Genomic DNA, 16,167 nt, shown 5'->3' on the forward strand with positions numbered 1-16,167 from the left:
CTCTTTTCAAGTGAGTATCCAAGTCATCGTCTGTTAGATAGATGTCATCGACATAAGATAATGCCTCATCATCATACATTTGTAGTAACTCTGTTACTCTCGCTGAGAATAATCCTGGGCTGTTCTTGAACCCCTGTGGCAAACGACAGACATTTGTCTGTGAGCCATTTATTGAGAAAGCGGTCAAATATCTGCTTTCTGGTGCTATATTTTGACAAAAGAATCCATTAGAGATGTCTAATGTTGTTTTGTATTTTTTGCGCACTATGCTATTCATTAGTGCGGCACTGTGTGAGTTTTGTACCGCAAACGTTTTGCAGCATGAGTTAAGGTGTATGTAGTCCAAAACTAGACGATATGTATCATCTGGTTTGGAGACAGGAAACAAAGGATTGTTCATTTGTGAGGTGCATGTTTCAATCACCCCCTGGTATTCAAGTTGATCTAAGATCTCCCTGACCTGTTTTTAGCTTCTTGCTTAATTGGGTACTGCCTCTGTGCAGTTGGTTGAGATTTTAACTGGATTTTGTGAGGAGGTGAGTCCTCATCCCATCCTACGTGGTTTTTATATAATGCAGGAGCTTGGGCTACTGCCCACTTTCTTGCAAGTGTATATTTTTTATGTATTGGAATGTGTTTTGAGAAGGCAGGCATAATCATTTCTTCGCCATGAGGGCACTCCCTGACAAACTCTGGTGGCCAGTCTTTTTCAGCTAGAAGGATGTCATAACCCTTGGAGAGATTATCCCAAAATAGACCCCTTATTTTCCTAGTCTTATCTCCCTCTATACGTAATGTTATTTCATATATTTTATGAGGTTTGCTAACTCTGGTATCTGCAGTTTCCACCTGAATGTATTCATTCGTGTCCACTGTCTCCAGATGATTCATCAGGATCTTGCGAGCTATGCTTACTTCTGCTGCGCTGTCTAGCATTGTCTGAGCCCACTCTCCGTTTTTCAGCTGAGTCCTCAGGATCCTCGGCATGTTTGATTACTTTGATGCTGGCTACCTTTTTCTTTGGAAATTGTAACTTTTTACTTTGATGAGCAGGTTCCTTGTCTTTGGACTTGACGTGCTCTTCCCTGTGTTCTGACCGTCCTCTTCTTTCCGATTTCTGCGAGGAAGTCTGAAAAGATCGAGATGGACGTGTTTATCAATATCTTGATATCTATCAGGTTTCTTCAGATTATCCCTATTTCTAAGGTTGTATTTTTTCTCAGAGGGCTCCCTCTGGGGAGACTTGTGTCCTTGATCCGGAGATCTTTCTCTCCGCCGAGGAGACCTTCCTCTGGTTTGGAATCTTTTTTCTTTGGGAGTGGATTGTTTATTTCCATCCCAGCTCTTTTTTGGAGTGTTTAGATTATTTTTAATAAATACCTTTTCATGATTTTCAATTAGTTGGGGTTTCACTGGTTTCCCACCCAAACTATCTCTTCCTAGTTCTTCATAGGATTTTTCTATGATTCTGGCAAGTTCAAAAGGTTGTTCTGCTATATCTGTTTCTTTCAATCTTTGGCGGATCGCCACATTTGCTGCTTCCCCCTTTATGTTTGCTAGTAATATTGCCGAGACCTGTTTGAAGTCTTTCAGTAATTTCATACCCAGAGTTAAAGCAGGTTCTGGACCGTATTCATTTTGAATTTGTTTTAGCACCTCTGGTATTACCGACATGGACGGAACACCATGTGTTTTTGTGTAAATGGAAGCAAAGACTGTGCCCCAAGTGTCACAGTCTTCCACATGTGGTGCGATCCCCATTGGAAGACAGATAGTCAGAATTCTGTGTTTTTCAACTGGGGTGGTATCCGGAAATACCGCCTCTATTTGAGTGATTTTTTGTGCTAACCAGAATGGAATTTGTTCCCTTTTAATGGGTACTTTACCCAGACAGGACTGTATGTTCTGTGGTGTTATTTTATTTGTGTTCCCCTGATGAGGGGTCAGCTGTGGAATTTTTATAGCTGGTTGGACTGTTGAAGTCCGCATTACATATTGGACTAATTGTCTGTGTATTTTAATCAGTTGTTTTAACTGTGTTAAAAGTTCTGGTTTTGACATTTTTTCAATGTCTGGATGTGGTGTGTAGCTGGCTAGAACCGGCAACGTTGCTCCTGGTCTACCTAGTGGACCGAGCCTGGTGATGTGATCTTTATGTTTTAGGGCGCCATTAAACCAGAGCAGGTGCTCTTGGTATTTTAGTGGTATTCCCACCTCCTCGAAAGGAGTGTACTCATCCGGAGGTTCCTCTATCTTGTAATAGTGGAATTCCTTTGTTACAGCGTTTGCTGCTGGAAAGTTTATCCATGAATAGAATACCTCTGTCTGCCGATATTCATGTGCCTCAATTACGAATATGACTGTACCACCTCTTGATGTCAGTCGATTTTCTATAAGTTTAAGTGTTATAGTTTTTCTTATGCTGACCGGGATGAGTATTGCGTCCAGGTCAGTCTGCAGGAGACTTGTGTCATCCTTTAGGAGTTGAGCTGCTATTCTAGCCGCCTCCCTTTCTCCCTCGCTGTCTGACATTTTACTGACAGCAAGGTTTTTTGTTTTTGTTGCAGATCAGGTTTCTACGGAAACAAAGATTAGGTGCACAATATTTTGGAACACTGTATCCTTCAACGTTGAATAAACCAAGAACTATACATAGGAGTCTCCTCCTACTAAGTTTGGCGGATTTGACCTTTCACCCACTCCAGACGTCTTTGGAGGTTTTATGGGAAAAAGGGGTCTGTGTGAAAAAGCACGACTGAGTTACTCTTATGTCTTGCGTTAGATTTATCGCCTATCCAAACCGTTCGGCACCATGTAGTGTAGTTCCTATATTCCCAATAGGCTCTGCGCATTGGAATAATATCTTCAATAGTATAGACGTAGGACTGTGGTTAACTAGGTCTTCTACTGACGATATTAGACTTAAAGTTATGTGTGCCAGCTAGCTCAGAGTTCACTAGAAACTTTCTCGAATAGGCAAGGAGGAGTTTAACCTCCCTGGATAGACAAGAAGGGATTTAGTTTCTGACAACCATAGAACATGACAACTTTGCTCCCCCCTAATCAAGAGTATATCTCTAGAGTCGTGTGAAAACAAAAGACAACTGTTTCACTCAGTCAGTACGTGCACTCTTAGTTTCACCAGTTTGTAGAGAAATAAGAGATGGGCGTGTTTCAATAAAAGATGTTATTTATTGATCAGTCTCTTTTCTCATACAAGAGAATTGAATCGCTATTATTGCAATACTTATAGTTAGGTAAAGTGCATACAGTAAAAACAGGATTATAAAATAATACTGTAAAAGCATTGATATGGTTTCTTAGCCATATGATGTTTAAAATGGATAAAAGATATACATACATATATACATTTGACTAATCGTACTTAACTGGTGCTTCTAACTACGCCTACCCCGGTGTACCTGACCTAAGCCTAATACGTGGGCGGGAGAAAATAAGTAGCAGTTTAAGTTAAGTTTGTTTCGCCAAGAATCTGACTCAAGAATTCTCTGCAAGGGTTTAGTCAGTTCAGTACCTGGGATTTAGAAGGCTGGAGGGTTGGTATCTCTGTCTCAGGACTCGATATCCCAGTTACAAGCGAGGGCGGCTGGAAACGCCGGAGGCTGGATTTCTCAGCAGGAGAAAAAGCAGCATCTCTCTCAGCGCGTCAAAAGGGAGGGGCAGCGTCCGTGGGCTTCCTGCATCAGCTGGGCTCTCCGGCAAGTAGCGTTGCTCCAAGCTCGTCACCACCGTGTGTTTGCTTAGGGCAGCGTTGGTATATTTATACCTGAAAGGTGCCGAGTTTGACGTAAGGATGGACATAAGACGTCAGTAAGAATGTCATAAGGACTGGTCGTTCCTACATTCTTTTCAGGAGTTCTCGAGCGAAATCAAAACAATAGCTGCGGGGGATTTCCCAGGTCTGCTGGAGGTTTGGTTTGTTTTGAGAACTCGGTGTGCTTTCTAGGGGGCTGGAGGGATAGTGCTTGCTTAATGTGACAGCATGCGCTATGACCTAATCTGAAAACGGGTTTCAGTGCCGTTGTATGGACATTAGTTAATTAATAACCGGACAAGGGTCAGAAATAGGAGTATCAATATAGGTACCTAGATAAACACACTACAGGAAAAGGGCAAGAGAAGTTCTGATGACAGAAACTCCACGGCTCGGAGACAGATAGTTTGTGATTCCACTTTTGAGCATATGTGGGACATTCTATGATTGGAAATGTATCCCACTTTGTGAATGGATTTTAATGTCAATAACTTATATTAAACCTTTAATAAAAGTGTGCATCCATTGGTTGAATTAAATGATGTGATAAGCTGTAACTGGTCATTGAAATGCTAAACAAATACTAGATATAGGGATGTCCTTCTCTTTCTGGCCACACCTCTGACTCCGCCCACTGATCCAATCCTCGGGTTATCCCCATCCTCTAATTCTCCGACCACAGTTCCCCTACTTCCCCCCTCACTTCGACTACTGGTTCAGTTCAGTTATGTTCTCTATTCAATTCTCTGCAGTGGGGGCTGCTTTTATTCAGGGACCTGGGCCCTGGATTTACATGCATGCCATTTGTGAGACTCTAGCCACCATGCACCAGACACCCATCATAAAATAATAAGCCTTACTTTTTCGAAATTTTGCAGATGTCAGCCTGCGACCCTGCAAGGGTATTTGATTTCTTGATGCTTCTTTATTGGAGGGTCCAGTGTCTCTGGATTGGGTGCGGCACATGAAAAATTTGACAAATGGCTTGTTCAACAGCCATTCTCCATTACAGCCTGCTGGGAACTATGAAAGTGGACAAACAGCAAGACCCAAATGTCTTTAATCCGATGCTTCCTCTGGAGGAGCAGTGTTCTGTTATTATGGTAATGTTAATTTTTCATTGTACTGAAAATACCCAATCGTGTTTCGCATCCACACATTCAGAGTAAATCGTGCATGACCCTATTTCTTTTTTTTTGCAACATCTGTGTAAATATTAGGCAATATTTCAGTGATTATTTTTCTTCAGCAGTGATGTACCATAAGTTCCCGCAGTGCAGGGGTGCAGAGCTCCAGGGGGCCCCCTCAGCAAAAGTGGTAGGTGTTGGGGAGGGGCCCCCATCCATGTACTTTGCAGGGGGGGGCTCAAGTTTCGTTATGCCACTCGGGCCCCCCCTGAAACGCAGGGGCTGCGGGGGCCTTTGTTACGCCCCTGGTACTCCTCATGGTATCTCGGCTTCTAGACTATGAAGACAGCAGCTATGGCACTAAAAGCATCCTTTCTCAGGCTACTTGGTAAAATGTCAGGCCTGTCCCTTAATCCATTCCTGCAAGTGATCTAAAGCAAAGTCATGCCCACATTAACTTTTATCCAGAAAGTTTTCCATGGAAAATGCATTGACATCGATAGATTTGGCTCAGTGCATGTATATAAGCAGCATTTCAGATCACCCTACAGTTCATCGCAAGTCCTGGTGCGACAAGAATTCAATCTTTTCAAACAACTGTATATCCTGAAAGCCTTTTCATAGCCTATTGTGCAAAGATAAGAGCTGCTCCAGGAGGATTTCCAAACACCTACTGTGGCAATCATTCAAGGTCTCAAAAAGTAAGACTCCATGGAGCAAATACCTGGAAGACTGTTTGGTATCCTTGCATTTTAAAAGCATCTGGAACTTCACTTTACCAACTAAACAAGATAAAAAAAAATGGTGTGAAAGCAAGCAAAATAAATCTCTCAAACTAATAATTGTTCTATCTAAATTAAACATAGTTGGATGATGCTGAGTACGTATGACAACAACTGAAGACAATTTCTTTTGTGTTCAACAAGGAAGGGTATTTCCAAGAGCCTATTGCTTTGCTGAAATGGAGAGAAAAGCAGAAATATTGTCAGAAAGTACAATACATGCAATGGAAAATTCCACCACCGGGGAGGTGTGCCCAGCCTTCTTGTGTATGCAAACCATCAGAGAAAGAAGACTCACCTCACCCAAGAAATAGCGTCCTTCAGTCCCTTAATGTGTCCTCACAAATACTACATTATTCTTCACTAGGGAACTTCTGGATGGGACAGTCCAACTCCAAGGGAATCTTGCCATATTTTCCTTCTTCCTTAGTTTGTCAAAAACAGTCATGCAGGGTCAGGTTAGGACAAGTGTCTAATGCTGAAAAGGGATGAGGATGGCATGATGTTTTCTTTTTTGGTTTCATCATTTCCTTTAGAGGCTCCATCCTCTGCTAAAGAAATGAATGTTTAGATGGAGATTAGAGCCGATAAGGGTAGGTGGTGTCATAGTGGCAAACTCCGGGAGCCTGGCTTGCTGGAGTTGCATCACTATTTCCGGTGAAATCACAAGAAAGAGGTGCCAGGAAAAATCTGGGAGCCCCGTTTAAAGATGGTAGAGAGGAGTGAGGCAATGGAGATCCCATAAGAATGCTCTGTCTTTCTAGTGTTTGGAAGAAAGCGACCATATATGTGGGTTCAGCTCTATGGGAAGTTGCTACGGTTAAGCAGATGTTGGGTATTGTCAGCATACATTTAACCGCAGTTTGCTTTCTCTTTGTTCATGTGCGCATGCCTCTTCTTTCATTCATATTCCCATCCTTTTAGTCTTACAGCCAACTAGTCATCAGCCTGTCCTCCTAACATCTACTTATTGCTTTATTTTTAGCACTATTTCCTCTGTCTCTCTCATTCAATTGCTCTGTCTGCTGACTTGTCTGTGTAACCTGTGACTGCCTGCCCACATGCCTGGGCACCTGCTGCCCTCTGTGTGTCCATTCATCTGTCTAGTATCCTGCACTCCAAGCATCTGGTTTCTGAACAGCTTGCCTGTATGTTTGTCTCTCCCGTGCCATTCACTACACTCGTCTGCCTGTCCATCCTCTCCTTTTTCCATTTGCCCTTCTGTTTGCCCGTCCACTGACTGGTTAAGTTTTGCATCAGTTCGCCCAGTTCATCCAACCCCTTTCAACTCATTTGAATAAGCAAACTGTTGTTTTCTCTTTAAGGGCACCATTGCTATCGCCAACCTCTTCTCTGCCCTTCATGACCACACCATTTGGGAGGTTCCTGAAGAGTTTAACCCAAGTCGCTTCTTGGACAAAGAAGGAAATTTTGTGAAGAAGGACACATTCATACCCTTCTCTGCAGGTAATAAAATGTTACTTTCATGTCACACAGAAAAAGGGACCACGGGTCCGGACTAGAAGGAGGTTGTTTTAACTGTCTGACTGTCCTCTACCATGCAAAAACAGATGGTTTCCCTTTTCAGGACTGTTCCCCTCACACACCAGAGGTGTCAAGCTTCATCATAGGGCTGCCTCCTTGGGGTGCCTCGTCACGTGTTAGACCTACTCTTCACGTGGGCCACAACCCCTTCTCTACGAGGGAGGAGCTCAGGGATGTTTTTGTTGAGACGGGCGGGATGTACTAAACCCCTATGTAAGGCTGACGTGTGTATAATAAAGTGCAGTGCTGTGATGTGAGGGTTTAAAACTGGCTACAGGGTTAGCTATATGTCAGTTTATTCGGTTACCCGGTTTCAGGATTAAAACCAGTGAGAAGCTGATAACACAAGTGCCGACATTAGAGACAGATGTGTAAATCAATCGACCAACATGTTTCAGCCAAATAGACCTAGATAGTGTCAAGGCCTTCTTCTGGGTCAGTTTTTCAGCTACTGCAATAAATAAGTGCAACCACGTGAAAAAACACGTGAATAAATCATGAGTATAGTACTGAGCAAATGTAATTGACTGTTAAGTAAGTACTGCAAACAACCTATAATAGAGACAAAAAGGCATGTTGTCACCGATTACATATACTATGTTCAGATAGCATGAGTAAGCCATACAGTTTTAAAACCTCCTGAGTGGTAATGTACTCTAACACATGTACATATTACATCAATGTGTATTCATGAAAGACGTGTGACTCACCACTGTCGGTTGTTGAATTCACCACGTCTGTCCAGGCATATTAGCCATGCGGTACATGCACCAAAACCTGCCAAAGGGAGGCATATGGCATTAAAAACAAGAGGTCCCAAGAGAGGGATTTGAAGATAGAGCGTAAGTGCGACTAGGATGTCTGATGGCCAAAGATAGGAATCAGCAAAGGATGTGTGTCAATGTAATGTCATCTAGAGGTACTGGAGTCAGTGTTTGAACAGACAAGCATTCAGCTAGGAAACCCGGGCATTTGCCATCAACAAGCATGATTCTAGAGGCTGTGAGAGAATGAGATTTTACTTGACAAAAATCAGCGTTCTCTTTCACAAAGGATGAACGTATAACAGCACAGCCAGTAGCACCATCCTGCGTCTGGTGGCTCTATGAGCTAAAGTGCACGCTGATGAGATTCTGTATTTGACTCCCATGGTCAAGCTTTCATCCTTCTGAAGTTGATAATATGAGTACTACTGATTTGTATCAATAAACACTCATCTGCCAATAGTGTAGGGTAGTCTTAAGGAATGTTGACATTTAGTTAGGCCCTAAGAACTATCTTTATCTCCTCTATGTAAAGATGTTTAATTTACGAGTATGTGGTGTGTCACACCACTGGAGCAAGGGTTAGTGGTAGGCCACATCACTGGTGCAAAGGTCACACCACTGGAGCAAGAGTCAGTGGAAGGTCACACCCCTGGAGCAAGAGTCAGCGGAAGGTCACACCACTGGAGCAAGAGTCAGTGGAAGGTCACACCACTAGAGCAAGAGTCAGTGGCGGAAAGTCACACCACTGGAGATAGTTAGTGGTGGAAGGTCACACCACTGGAGCAAGAGTCAGTAGTGCAAGGTCACAGCACTGAAGCAAGGGTTAGTGGAAGGCCACACCACTGGAGCAAAGGTCACACCACTGAAGCAAGAGTCAGTGGAATGTCACACCACTGGAGCAAGAGTAAGTGGAAGGCCACAGCACTGAAGCAAAGGCCACACCTCTGGAGCAAAATTCAGTGGAAGGTCATACCACTGGAGCAAGTGTCAGTGGACGGTCACACCACTAGAGCAAGAGGCAGTGAAATGTCACACCGCTGAAGCAAGAGTCAGTGGAAGGTCACAACACTAGAGCAAGAGTCAGTGGAAGGTCACACCCCTGGAGCAAGTGTTAGTGGAAGGCTATACCACTGGAGAAAAGGTCACAGCACTGGAGCAAGAGGCTTTGGAAGGTCACACCACTGGCGCAAGGGTTAGTGGAAGGCCACACCACTGGAGCAAAGGTCACACCACTGGAGCAAGAGTCAGTGGAAGGCCACACCACTGAAGCAAGAGTCAGTGGACCCAGAGAAGGAAAACACCGGGAATGTAGCATAGGAGGTGAGGAACAGGATAAAACGATTTACTTATCAGGTAAACAAAATGATGCAGAGACATGCTCTATTCAAATGACAGGAGTGAGGCAGACACAGGGAATCTATCATTTCACTGTAAGCTTGGACTTAGAAATATTAGCCTGTAAATTGCTCCTTGTTAAACAAGCATTTGCAATGCAATAGTTCTCGCATTAGTGAATGTCTGAGCAACTGGCGCTGCAACTGTTAAAGTTTTTTGTTTGTTTGTTAAAAAAATATCCTAGCAGTAGCAAAAGTAATACATGAAAAGGCATGAATCAATGAAAGGGTGCAGTAGTATAAGCTGTTAGCATGTGTTTTTGTGGGGTTGTAAAGGCACGTTTATTAGTATTATAACGTAATGCATTATTAATGCAATTATAAAGAGAAAGATTATATTAAGGCTGCAGTACTTTATGTGACACATAGATGTAGTTTTCTAGCTCCACAGGGACAATTAATTATAACCCTGTTGAGACAGTTTTATGAGAAAGAGAAGGGGTATGGGAGTGCACTGCTTTATCTCCCAGCACAGTTCGCCTGATAGCATTATGGTAAGCGCAGTTCATAGTAAATGCTTACTTGAATGTTGGTGCAGATTAGTGCTGTGAATGTATTGACACAGGTGTTTCTGGATATTATCCGTTATCTGTATAGATAAAAAAATATTTGTTATCAGGGGATTATGACAGCTAGGGGGTATACTGTGTTGAGAGGTGAAGCAGTGTGCTCCCATCCCCCTTTATTTTTAAAAGGCTTTCTTGAGTTATTGAGCTGATGAGGTTTTGGAGATACACTTGTGCGCCAGTGAGAGGTATTGAGACCTGAGAGGACTGTGGCAGATTTTTTTAGAAACCCTTGATGAAATTTGTTTTTATCTTTACTGATGATGGATAATATGCAGAAACACGTGTCAACAGATTTATAGCAGTAACCTGCCTCAACTTTGGTGAAACACTCTAGCAAATATTCTAGTAAACATTTATTGTGGACTGCATTTACCATAATGCTAGGGGGGGAACTGTGCTTGGAGGTGAAGCAGTGTGCTCCAACTCATCTTTATTTAGGTCCATATTTTGGAATTTAGCAGCATTTTTGCATTTTTTAAGAGCCACATTTGATCCTTATTGTGGGGGTGCTTGTATGAAAGGGCTAGACAGGAACCAGTAGTGAGGAACACATGAAGCAAGAAATATAAATAAATAAAAATATAAACCAGATGTGTTGCTTTTGAAATATTTATATAAATGTGCCCATAGTCACATAATAAGTCTGATAAAAAAGCAGTAAAATGCTACCTTGCTGAGATATATACATATATATCAAACTTTATTTATTTTAAAAGTTCAGCAAAAATAGAAATATAAGAATATAAAAAAAAGCAAAATCTTCCCAACCGTTGTCAGTTTAACCCAGTAAGTTTAAAGTTTAAAATAACTGAAAACATTTGCGGCAGGTGGTAAACAGCACAATTGTGTGAGTTAACATCTGAAGGCGACATTTAGCACCTTGGCAGATTTTCAACCATTTACACCTTTTGTTTAAACCTGGCACCAAGGTGGAGTCAGACGTAGGCCAAAAGAACAAGTTACTTACCTTCGGTAACGCTTTTTCTGGTAGATACTATATCTGCCTGTAGATTCCTCACCTTGTGAATATCCCCCTTGCGTCAGCAACGTTCGGAAATTTTCTTCGTAGTACGCCGACGTGGGCGACGTCACAGGAGCACGGCATCGCGCGCGACTCCGTCTGACGTCACCGACCCCATATCAGGCCCACGCCGGCGTGATGACGTCAGTTCCGCCCTTTTTTCCGTGCCTTCGAGGCACACGGACGGACCAACGATAGCAAATATGCAAATATACAATGTACACAGTACATATAGAACAAAATCAATACAATAGTATAAACCATATATACAGAAAGACCAGGTATAGCAGAGTGGACAACGGGGAGGCGGGTGGGTCAGTGAGGAATCCACAGGCAGATATAGTATCTACCAGAAAAAGCGTTACCGAAGGTAAGTAACTTGTTCTTCTGATAGATTCATCTGCCGTGTGGATTCCTCACCTTGTGAATAGATTCCCACAGCAGTCCCCACTCCCGGAGGAGGGTGTCCACTCTGCTACACCAGGAAATCTTGGAGGACAGAGCGCGCGAAGTGGCCATCCCTCCTCACCTCGGTATCCAAGCAGTAATGCTTCGCGAAAGTGTGGAGGGAGGCCCAAGTCGCGGCCCTGCAAATATCCTCAACAGGTACACCCCTAGACAAAGCAGATGTTGCAGACTTTGCTCTAGTTGAATGAGCTCTAATACCCTCAGGAGGGTCCTTACCCGCAAGTGAGTAGCAGATTTTGATGCACAGGATTATCCACCTGGAAAGAGTGCGCTTGTGCACCGCTCTGCCCTTCTTGCAGCCAGCAAAGCCAACAAACAGCTGGTCATCCATCCGGAAGTCCTTAGTCCTGTCCAGATAGAAAGACACCGCCCTCTTAGGGTCCAGGCGATGCAGTCTCTCTTCCTCCTTAGACGGGTGAGGGGGAGGATAGAAGGTAGGAAGGGTAATGGACTGCCCAAGATGGAAAGGAGTCACCACCTTAGGCAGAAAAGCAGCCCTGGTCCTAAGAACCATCCTTTCAGCATGAATGGTCAGGAATGGGGGTTTGGAACTTAGAGCTTGAAGCTCACTTACCCTCCTTGCCGAGGTGATTGCAACAAGGAAGATAGTTTTAAAAGAGAGAAGCCTCAATGGACACTTGTGCAAGGGTTCGAAGGGAGAACCCATTAAGAAGGTCAGCACAAGATTCAAATCCCAATGAGGAACAACAAAAGGAGTAGGAGGGAACATATTTATGAGACCCCTCAAGAATCTCAAAACCACCAGAGATTTAAAGAGAGATGGCTGATCCGGCAAACATAGAAACGCCGATAAGGCTGAAAGATACCCCTTGACCGTGGCCACAGCCAAACCTTGCTGCGCCAGATAAAGGGCAAATTGTAAAATATTAGACAAATGAGCCTTCAAAGGGTCAACATCTCTCTCCCTGCACCAAGAAACAAATTTTGACCACCTATAGGAGTAAATGGACTTAGTGGTGTCACGCCTGGCAGAGAGAATGACATCCACTACCTCGTGAGGGAGAGAAAAAGAACTCAAGTTGCCCCGTTCAATCTCCAGGCATGAAGGTGTAATGTCTGGAGGTGGGGGTGTAAAACCTGCCCCTCCATCTGAGAGAGGAGGTCTGCCCTGTGAGGGAGACGGAGCGGCGGGTGAGAGGAGAGGTGGAGTAGGTCCGAATACCACACCCTTCTTGGCCAATCCGGAGCGACCAATATGACTTGGGCCCGGTCTTGACGAATCTTCCTCAGAACCCGAGGAATCAAAGGTATGGGAGGAAACGCGTAAAGGAGTTGATCTCCCCAACTCAACTGAAACGCGTCCCCCAATGCTCCTTGCATCGGATACTGGAGACTGCAGAATGAAAGGCAGTGCGCATTCTCGCGAGTGGCGAATAGATCCACCCGAGGAGTCCCCCACATCTGAAAGATGTCGTGAACAACCTCCGGGTGAAGCCTCCACTCGTGGTCGGCAGAGAACTGCCGACTGAGACTGTCTGCACGAACGTTCAGAACTCCGGCCAGATGATTTGCCACCAGACAAATCTGATGGTCCTGAACCCAGGACCAGAGACGCAGAGCCTCTCTGCAGAGACACTGCGACCCTACTCCTCCCTGCTTGTTGATGTACCACATCGCAGTCGTGTTGTCCGTCAGGACTTGAACCGAACGACCGCGAAGGGAAGGGAGGAAGGCCTTGAGCGCCAAACGTATCGCCCTCAATTCCAGAAGGTTGATGTGAAACAACCTTTCTTCCGGAGACCAAAGACCTTTGACCTCCAGGTCTCCCAGATGAGCACCCCACCCGAGAGTGGATGCATCCGTTATCACTGTGGCCACTGATGGAGGCAGTTGAAAAGGCTTTCCTTGCGACAGATTGCCTTCAACGCCCCACCAAGACAGATCCGCTGCAGCTTCTCTGGAGATCTTCACTGACTCCCTGAGATCTCCGTTGTGCTGATACCACTGCCTGCGGAGGCACCACTGGAGTGCCCTCATGTGCCAGCGTGCATGACTGACCAACAGAATGCAAGAAGCCATCAGACCGAGCAGACGAAGGACCTTCAGGACCGGAACAACCGCTCCATTGTAGAATAAAGGAATCATCTCCTGAATGTCGTGAATCCTTTGAGGTGGAGGGAATGCACGACATACAGTAGTGTCCAGTACCGCACCTATGAACAGGTTGTGCTGGGAGGGCACCAGGTGAGATTTGGGTACGTTTATCGAAAAACCCAACCTGTGTAACAACTGAGTTGTCTCTTGCAGATGATGGAGCACCTTCTCCGGCGACTCTGCTTTGATCAGCCAGTCGTCTAGATAAGGGAATACAGGAATCCCTGACCTTCTGAGATGCGCAGCCACCACTGCCATCACCTTGGTGAAAACTCGAGGCGCAGTAGTAAGTCCAAAGGGAAGGACCGCAAACTGGCAGTGCTGCAATCCCACCGTAAAACGGAGATACTTCCTGTGCGACTTCAGGATTGGGATGTGAAAATACGCATCCTGCAAGTCGATCGACACCATCCAGTCTTCTTCCATCAGCGCCAGAAGAACCTGAGCAAGGGTGAGCATTTTGAACTTCTCCTGTTTGAGATAGAGGTTCAAAATCCTGAGATCCAGGATCGGCCGAAGCCTGCCATCCTTCTTGGGAATCAAGAAATACCGGGAGTAGCACCCTTGACCCCTCTCCTGCTCTGGAACCACCTCTATTGCACCCTTTCGAAACAGTGCCAGGACTTCCTCCTGCAGGAGAAGCAGGTGGTCCTCCGAACAATAACCTTGGCAAGGAGGGTAATTGGGAGGGAACTCCTGAAAAGGAAGTGCATACCCATTCTCTACGAGATTGAGAACCCAAAGATCTGATGTAACCGATTCCCAATCTCGTAGAAAATGAGTAAGCCGACCCCCTACTGGCCCTACATGATCCAGAATGGTGGATCTAGGGCTGCTTTGCTGATGCGGGTGGGGGTTGGGCATTATTGGAGGAAGTGGAGGAAGAGGAGACTTGACGTCCACGTCCACGACCCTTCTGTCTACCTCTATAGGACTTATATAGAGGGTTCTGCTGCTGCTGCTGTTGTTGTTGACCTTGCTTGAAGGGACGAAAAGAAGATCTACCAAATCCTCTCAATTTTCTAGTCGTCGACCCTCTCATCTGGAGACCCAAAGATCTTGCAGTGGCACGGCTGTCCTTAAACCTTTCCAAGGCTACATCAGCCTTTTTACCAAAAAGGCCAGTTCCTTCAAAAGGTAAGTCCAGCAATGTAGACTGCACATCCGCAGAGAAATCCGAGGACTTTAACCATGCTGCCCTCCTGGTCGCAATAGAGGAACCCATAATTCTGGCAACAGAATCCACAGTGTCCATGCCGCTCTGAATGACCATGCGCGCAGCAGCTTGAGTGTCAGAGATCACCTCATTAAAGTTCTTCCTATCCTCCTCAGGAAGCTTAGGTGACAATTGCTTCACTGAGTCCATTAGTGCAGGCACATACCTTCCTAAAAGGCAAGTAGCATTTGTTGACTTAAGAGCCATGCTCCCAGAAGAGAAAGTCTTCTTCGCAGACTGATCTAATTTCTTTGATTCTTTGTCAGCTGGCACTTGAGGGAAAGAGCCTGCAGCCCTATTAGAGCAAGCCGCCTGTACCACAAGACTTTCTGGAGATGGATGTGAAGAAAGGAATGCAGGGTCATCAGGAGCCACCCTATAGCGCCTTGCAATAGCTCTCAAAACTGCAGGAGCAGATAATGGCCTCTTCCAAATCTCTTTTATTGGATCAGTCAAGGCATCAGTAAATGGCAGTGTAGGTTCAACAATTGAAGAGGGAGAGTGCAAGACTTCAGTGAGGATGTTGGGCTTGTACTCAACTGTGGGCAGCTTCAAGTTGAGAAGATCAGCAGCCTTCCTAATAACCACGTGATAGGGTGCCACATCCCTAGACGGAGCATCAGAAGTCGAAGGTAGACCCCACTCGGGAGAGAGTTCCAGACCACTAGCATCCCGAAGTTCATCGAAATCATCATCATGATCAGGAAGTTCGCCTTCTTCCACATCAGAACTTTCATCATCCCTTTGTTCGAGAAGACGCTGAGCTCTTCGTCTCGACCACTCCAATCGAATCGAAGTCGACGGATCCGGTAACGACTCCGACGGAGCCGGTTCCGACGTCGATCGAGGAGCCGGAGCAGTAGGACGAGAATCATGGACAGGTGTGGTACCTCGATCTCGACTACGAAGTCGATCCGGAGTCGGCGAAGCCGCATGCGGAGTCGAAGACCTCGGCGGAGCCGTACCGAGCCAAGGTGGAAGAGGCGCCGGCATAAAAGGCATAAATGGAGCTGGGGCGTACGACTGAGGAATGCCCAGATTGTACGATAATGGACCCATGGGACCAACAGGCGCTCCAGCGGGGTACATCGCCCTGGAATATACTCCAAACATCGCATTGAGAAAATGCGAGGGATCCTGACCAGGACCAGGAAAGGGAGGGTACGGACCTACCGGATGTTCCAACGGAGGTCGTTCCGACACATTCTCACTCTGACCTTCTGGGTCTACAGGAGTCTCCATTGGAGCCGGAGCCTGAGGAATCACCTCTTCTTCCTCTTCATGTTCCGAAGGATGCGAGGATACCGGATCCGGTTCTGGTTCCGGAGTCGGAGAACCTTCGATTGACAAGGCAGGCGAAGGAGAGACAAAGTCCTTACGGTGTTTGT

The 16,167-nt window shown here is 45.3% G+C and overlaps 1 pseudogene across 1 annotated transcript in view; it reads left to right on the forward strand.

Annotated features, from left to right (window-relative positions):
* The window catches only part of LOC144790702 (cytochrome P450 2D28-like), a 398,581-nt pseudogene that overhangs the window by 377,525 nt on the left and 4,889 nt on the right, over positions 1–16,167 (forward strand). The window contains exon 8 of the transcript XR_013602251.1: positions 7,010–7,151. The product of XR_013602251.1 is annotated as a cytochrome P450 2D28-like (transcript). The remainder of the gene's footprint in view (positions 1–7,009; positions 7,152–16,167) is intronic.

This window comes from Lissotriton helveticus, chromosome 11, assembly GCF_964261635.1.
Source record: "Lissotriton helveticus chromosome 11, aLisHel1.1, whole genome shotgun sequence".
NCBI lineage: Eukaryota > Metazoa > Chordata > Amphibia > Caudata > Salamandridae > Lissotriton > Lissotriton helveticus.